This window comes from Solanum tuberosum, unplaced genomic scaffold (assembly GCF_000226075.1).
Source record: "Solanum tuberosum cultivar DM 1-3 516 R44 unplaced genomic scaffold, SolTub_3.0 scf00110, whole genome shotgun sequence".
NCBI lineage: Eukaryota > Viridiplantae > Streptophyta > Magnoliopsida > Solanales > Solanaceae > Solanum > Solanum tuberosum.
The window spans coordinates 1194430-1203054 of record NW_006239037.1 but is presented as its reverse complement, the minus strand read 5'-3'; positions in this window follow the sequence as shown (position 1 = coordinate 1203054).

Sequence of the window (8625 nt, the reverse complement as noted above, 5' to 3'; positions counted from 1 at the left end):
TATATGAAAATTACATAAAACGTACTATAACTCAGAATAATTAGCAACTTAAAATATCTATATATCTATATTTCTCTCAATTTATGCGGCATAGATGAAATTTTGAAAGTTAACAAAAACTGTTTATATGTTTTGAAATATTTTAAGCTATTAATTATTATGATTTATAATACTTTTTACATAAAAAAATTATTTATATAAAGTATAAAAGAGAAAATTTAGAAAAAGGAAACATAAATGTCAGCAGGAGTCCAATCTATGTTAATTTCTATGTTTTAATTATTGTAATACCGATTGAATTTGGAGAGCCAACTAAAAAATTTTAAAGGTTTTTTTTTATAAATTTTAAGTTGTTAATTATTATAATTTATAATATTTTTATTAATTTTAAACCAATATATGTTTTTCTCTGTCTCAATTACATGAGACATATGGAATTCGGAGAGTCAACTAAAATTTTAAAATATGTTGAGTTGTTAATTATTATACCTTATAGTACTATTACGTGATTTTCAAATAAAATATGTATTTTTTAATTTCAATTTATATGTCATTGATATAATTACATATATTAAGTAATGAAGAATTAATGTGTAAATTATGTGACACCTATGAATTTTGGAGTGTAAATCAAATTAGTTATATGAATTTGTTTTAAAAAGCGGTTAATTATTATAATTTATAATACTTTTTATATATTTTTTAAATGATATATATATATCTTTATGATATTGATATTAGTATTATAATAAATTAAATTTTATTATTTTAAATTTATGATCTCAATTGTCAGCCTATGCCACATTATAAAATGTTCCAAAGTAGATATCAGATTTACAAAAATGTCGATGCCAGCTAAAGTAATAAAATAACATCTAAGGAATATATTAAAGAGACATATAAAAAATGGTTAATATTTGAAATTCTGCATGTGCCACATAAATTAGAACAAATAGAGTAATAAATATTACTTTCAAAATTATGTTAAAAAAAAGTACTACAAATCACAATAGCTAACAATTTAAAATATTTTTAAAATCATATAAAAATTTCAATAACTTCTCAAATTCCATAATATAACACTTAAATACTACATATTATATATTAATTACTATACTATAAATGACTTAAATACTCCATATTATCTATTACAATAATTAACAATTATTTGACACTTTAAATTCTATCAATGCCATATAAATTAGGATAAAAAACCTAACATATAATATTTAAATATATTTAAAAATAATATAAGTAATACTATACATTACAATAATTAACAGCTTCATTATTTAAAACTTATATACAAAATTTAATTGACTCTCTAAATTCTATTGGTACCACATAAAATGGATTATATGATAAACATATATTGTTTGAAATTGACGAAAAAGAAACTATAAATTACAATAATTAACAAAATAAATCTCTCGACTCCAACAAATCTATCAATTAATGCCACATAAATTGGGACATGGCAAATAACATATATTATTAAAAAATTAGGTTCAAAATGTACTATAAAATACAATAATTAACAACTTAATATATTAAAGAGACATATAAAAAATGGTTAATATTTGAAATTCTGCGTGTGCCACATAAATTAGAACAAACAGAGTAATAAATATTTTTTTCAAAATTATGTTAAAAAAAAGTACTACAAATCACAATAGCTAACAATTTAAAATATTTTTAAAATCATATAAAAATTTCAATAACTTCTCAAATTCCATAATATAACACTTAAATACTACATATTATATATTAATTACTATACTATAAATGACTTAAATACTCCATATTATCTATTACAATAATTAACAATTATTTGACACTTTAAATTCTATCAATGCCATATAAATTAGGATAAAAAACCTAACATATAATATTTAAATATATTTAAAAATAATATAAGTAATACTATACATTACAATAATTAACAGCTTAATTATTTAAAACTTATATAAAAAATTTAATTGACTCTCTAAATTCTATTGGTACCACATAAAATGGATTATATGATAAACATATATTGTTTGAAATTGACGAAAAAGAAACTATAAATTACAATAATTAACAAAATAAATCTCTCGACTCCAACAAATCTATCAATTAATGCCACATAAATTGGGACATGGCAAATAACATATATTATTAAAAAATTAGGTTCAAAATGTACTATAAAATACAATAATTAACAACTTAATATATTAAAGAGACATATAAAAAATGGTTAATATTTGAAATTCTGCGTGTGCCACATAAATTAGAACAAACAGAGTAATAAATATTTTTTTCAAAATTATGTTAAAAAAAAGTACTACAAATCACAATAGCTAACAATTTAAAATATTTTTAAAATCATATAAAAATTTCAATAACTTCTCAAATTCCATAATATAACACTTAAATACTACATATTATATATTAATTATACTATACTATAAATGACTTAAATACTCCATATTATCTATTACAATAATTAACAATTATTTGACACTTTAAATTCTATCAATGCCATATAAATTAGGATAAAAAACCTAACATATAATATTTAAATATATTTACAAATAATATAAGTAATACTATACATTACAATAATTAACAGCTTAATTATTTAAAACTTATATAAAAAATTTAATTGACTCTCTAAATTCTATTGGTACCACATAAAATGGATTATATGATAAACATATATTGTTTGAAATTGACGAAAAAGAAACAATAAATTACAATAATTAATAAAAAAAATTGTTGACGAAATTGACGAAAAACAAATTATAAATTACAATAATTAACAAAATAAATCTCTCGACTCCAACAAATCTATCAATTAATGCCACATAAATTGGGACATGGCAAATAACATATATTATTAAAAAATTAGGTTCAAAATGTACTATAAAATACAATAATTAACAACTTAATATATTAAAGAGACATATAAAAAATGGTTAATATTTGAAATTCTGCGTGTGCCACATAAATTAGAACAAACAGAGTAATAAATATTTTTTTCAAAATTATGTTAAAAAAAAGTACTACAAATCACAATAGCTAACAATTTAAAATATTTTTAAAATCATATAAAAATTTCAATAACTTCTCAAATTCCATAATATAACACTTAAATACTACATATTATATATTAATTACTATACTATAAATGACTTAAATACTCCATATTATCTATTACAATAATTAACAATTATTTGACACTTTAAATTCTATCAATGCCATATAAATTAGGATAAAAAACCTAACATATAATATTTAAATATATTTAAAAATAATATAAGTAATACTATACATTACAATAATTAACAGCTTAATTATTTAAAACTTATATAAAAAATTTAATTGACTCTCTAAATTCTATTGGTACCACATAAAATGGATTATATGATAAACATATATTGTTTGAAATTGACGAAAAAGAAACTATAAATTACAATAATTAACAAAATAAATCTCTCGACTCCAACAAATCTATCAATTAATGCCACATAAATTGGGACATGGCAAATAACATATATTATTAAAAAATTAGGTTCAAAATGTACTATAAAATACAATAATTAACAACTTAATATATTAAAGAGACATATAAAAAATGGTTAATATTTGAAATTCTGCATGTGCCACATAAATTAGAACAAATAGAGTAATAAATATTATTTTCAAAATTATGTTAAAAAAAAGTACTACAAATCACAATAGCTAACAATTTAAAATATTTTTAAAATCATATAAAAATTTCAATAACTTCTCAAATTCCATAATATAACACTTAAATACTACATATTATATATTAATTACTATACTATAAATGACTTAAATACTCCATATTATCTATTACAATAATTAACAATTATTTGACACTTTAAATTCTATCAATGCCATATAAATTAGGATAAAAAACCTAACATATAATATTTAAATATATTTACAAATAATATAAGTAATACTATACATTATAATAATTAACAGCTTAATTATTTAAAACTTATATAAAAAATTTAATTAACTCTAAATTCTCTTGGTACCACATAAAATGGATTATATGATAAACATATATTGTTTGAAATTGACGAAAAAGAAACTATAAATTACAATAATTAACAAAATAAATCTCTCGACTCCAACAAATCTATCAATTAATGCCACATAAATTGGGACATGGCAAATAACATATATTATTAAAAAAATATTTAAATAATTAAGCTGTTAATTATTATAATGTATAGTATTACTTATATTATTTGTAAATATATTTAAATATTATATGTTAGGTTTTTTATCCTAATTTATATGGCATTGATAGAATTTAAAGTGTCAAATAATTGTTAATTATTGTAATAGATAATATGGAGTATTTAAGTCATTTATAGTATAGTAATTAATATATAATATGTAGTATTTAAGTGTTATATTATGGAATTTGAGAAGTTATTGAAATTTTTATATGATTTTAAAAATATTTTAAATTCATAACTATATATTTCAATGTACAAGATTTTGATAAAATAAAATCTTTAAAGTTAAAGTATAATGTTTTTGAAATTTAAATTATTAAAACATATATAATGATTTTATAGAAAAAAATAATAGCATATAAAATTAAATGAAAAGGATAATGAATTCAACTTTTACCATGATAAGGTTGAAAAATATTATTTAAGTGGAAGTAAATTATTAAAACATATATAATGATTTTATAGAAAAAAATAATAGCATATAAAATTAAATGAAAAGGATAATGAATTCAACTTTTACCATGATAAGGTTGAAAAATATTATTTAAGTGGAAGTAAATTATTAAAACATATATAATGATTTTATAGAAAAAAATAATAGCATATAAAATTAAATGAAAAGGATAATAAATTCAACTTTTACCATGATTTTATAGGAAAAAATAATATCATATAAAATTAAATGAAAAGGATAATAAATTCAACTTTTACCATGATAAGGTTGAAGAATATTATTTAAGTGGAAGGAGGTGGGGCCCACTTATATATGTACAAGTACTTTAATGCAATGGAAGGACCAACATTGTACAAGTACTTTAATGCAATGGAAGGACCAACATTGTACAAGTACTTTAATGCAATGGAAGGACCAACATTGTACAAGTACTTTAATGCAATGTTGGTCCTTTCCAACTCTCATTTCTAAATAAGAGTAGATAATATGGAGTATTTAAGTCATTTGTAGTATAGTAATTAATATATAATATGTAGTATTTAAGTGTTATATTATGGAATTTGAGAAGTTATTGAAATTTTTATATGATTTTAAAAATATTTTAAATTCATAACTATATATTTCAATGTACAAGATTTTGATAAAATAAAATCTTTAAAGTTAAAGTATAATGTTTTTGAAATTTAAATTATTAAAACATATATAATGATTTTATAGGAAAAAATAATATCATATAAAATTAAATGAAAAGGATAATAAATTCAACTTTTACCATGATAAGGTTGAAAAATATTATTTAAGTGGAAGTAAATTATTAAAACATATATAATGATTTTATAGGAAAAAATAATATCATATAAAATTAAATGAAAAGGATAATAAATTCAACTTTTACCATGATAAGGTTGAAGAATATTATTTAAGTGGAAGGAGGTGGGGCCCACTTATATATGAACAAGTACTTTAATGCAATGGAAGGACCAACATTGTACAAGTACTTTAATGCAATGTTGGTCCTTTCCAACTCTCACTTCTAAATAAGAGTAAAGTAATATAAAATTTATTTATTTCTTATTTTGTGCTAATGTGTAAGGATGACAATGGGGCGGTTTAGGATGGGGCGGTGCGGGTTGAGCTTAATCCGTAAAAATTTTAATCCGCTCCGCATAATAACTCTTTTCATTTTTCAACCCATCTCACTCCACCCCGCATAATTTTTTTTAATATTTTCTTTTTCTAGTTATGTTTGATACTAAAAATGAAATTCATAAAAAATAAATTCATTTTTTTCTATTAAAGTTTGTATTAATTTAATAGGATAGTGACTTAAAAATTTTATTTTTTAGTAGATCAATTGGGAAACATGTAAGAAATTGTATTATTTTTATTGAACCATTTTCATTTATTATCTTGAATATTTTAGTAGCTTTAATGAAATTATCTTAATAAATAATGTTCTATCACTCTTATAACATGTAAAAAGTTAAATTTAAGTTTGAACCCACATAAAATTACATATACCCGCAATCCGCCCCGCCCCACATTAATTTTTAAAAAACCCACTTCAACCTGCCCCGCATTTGACCCGCCCCACACAACCTTAAACCCGCCTCGCCCCACATAGCCTTAAATCCACCCCGCATCCGCCCCGCCCTTTTGCCATCCCTACTAATGTGCAAGAACATCTTTCTCGCTATGTTATATTTTTCGTGGTTTTTAATTTGTTTTTTTGTCCTGTTTGCTTGTTATTACCAATAGTTCACTCGTAAGTAGAGTCGCAAGATATTTTTTTAAAAAATTAAACAGAAGAATAAATTATATGCATAATCAATGTAAAGATTTTTCACAAGATATTTTTAAATAATTAAAATAAATTTAAAGAAAAGACTTAAATTATATGGATAATCAAGGTAAAGATTTTTCCTACATTATCACTCCAACTTACCCTTTTTATCAGGTTGTTAATGTTGAATTACTGAAGTATATCATAAAAATGTATATCTAATAACCTTAGAAGTGATTAATTGTACGAATATTTTTTAGAGTAATTTTCACCTACAACAAACATAAAAATTATATTTGTATATTATAATTATAGTTTGCATAATTACGCTCCATAACAAATTTTATATTTGCTATGGAGCTTTTGATTTGTATAATTCGTTACAAACATTCAATTTTTATACAAATTGTTCAGTTTTGTATAAATTCATTTATACATTGTAATTTGTATAATAAGATCTGTATTTGTATAATTATAAGTGTATAGGATGAAAATATATGTATTTGTATTTGTATATACACTTTTCTCTCGCTTTATACAAACACTAAAACGCATTTTATACAATTTATACCGAAATGTATAAAATGACTAATTGTATACCGAAAATGGCTAATTGTATACCGAATCAAATGGCAAAAAAAGGGATGTTTGCTGCGAATTACAATTAAAATAAACTATGGCTATAACATTTAATTTGAATTAATAGTTTGTTATTTCATACAATTTTTCCTATTTTTTAAGCTAGAATTGCACTGCACTTAAAATCTTTTTGTAGTAGTACATTAGGAGTATGATTAAATTACATGCCTTGCCGGAGTGTTCTTTTTTTTTTTTTTTTACACAATTAATATAGTTAGTGTGTGATAAACATCATATTAGTTACCATTTTTATCATATATTGATAGAATGTATGCGTCACGATTAGTCAATGGACCAAGTCCTTCAACAGAATAACAGTGTAGAAAATAAATAACTCAAAGTAAAAACAATACCAGAGTTTATGTGGAAACCTCCTTGCTCAAGGAAGAAGAAAACCACGACTTGTCTCAGATTTCAACCCAACTCCATTATCATCAAAGGAACAAAGCTTCAGAGTACAAACTCTAGTCTAAGAACTAAACTCTTAATCCTTTTCCCCTCACTGTAACAACTTTGTTACTCAAATCAAACTAAGCAACAACTTTGTTGCACACTACACTAGCGAACTCTAGCTAATATAGACTTCAACAATACACCAAGGCTAACTCTAGCCTTCAACTCAGATCTCAAAGATAAGAGAAGAAACAAGCAGCAATTCAACTCCACCCACACATCAACTAACTCTAGGTGACACTCCTAGGCAATTCTACCCAAGAGAACATCAAACAAATGATGAAAATAGGCTTGACTAAAACATAGATGATTTGACTAACTAACCTAGTTAATCTGACTTAGACAAACAACTGATTTAGTTGTTTTATAACTCAGGAATAAATCTACAAATAATAAGTATATGAATATAAACTTAGATGACAGCTAAGAACGATGATAAGTCTATCACGCCCTTTGTTGTTCTTCGAGTAATATTTCTTGAAAGAATGGCTTTTGCTTTGTGGGCTTTGTGAATATTTTAGAATTCAAAAACTTAAGTTGTGTCATTGGAGAAGAGACTAATATAAGTTGGACACAAACCCTTGGAGCAATGTCATTGGTTGAGAGTTTGTTGCTCGGCAAAAGATGTGCACTAACCACAGCATGTATGACAATGTTGTATGTTGTATCTTTTAGACAACGGTCTTTTCAATGTAACTCATAGACTCTTCTAGGATCTGGTCCCTCATTAGATCCCAAAATTTGATAAATCATCAAAAAATCAGAGTCAGTAAAAAATAACATATATTTATATTGACAATTAATGTTTACCAACAACAACAATAACAACATATTGTGGTGGAGCCAAGTTTGTTACTAAGGAAATTCAAAATATAAAGATATAAACACATAAAGAAACTAAGAGGATTTAACATCCACTTTATATACATAAAAAAAAAGACGTTATATATATATGTAGTGTAACTTTTCGACGAATGGGGTTCGGGTGAATCCATTATGATGCGATACCTTGACCCCCCCCCCCCCCAACTATACCC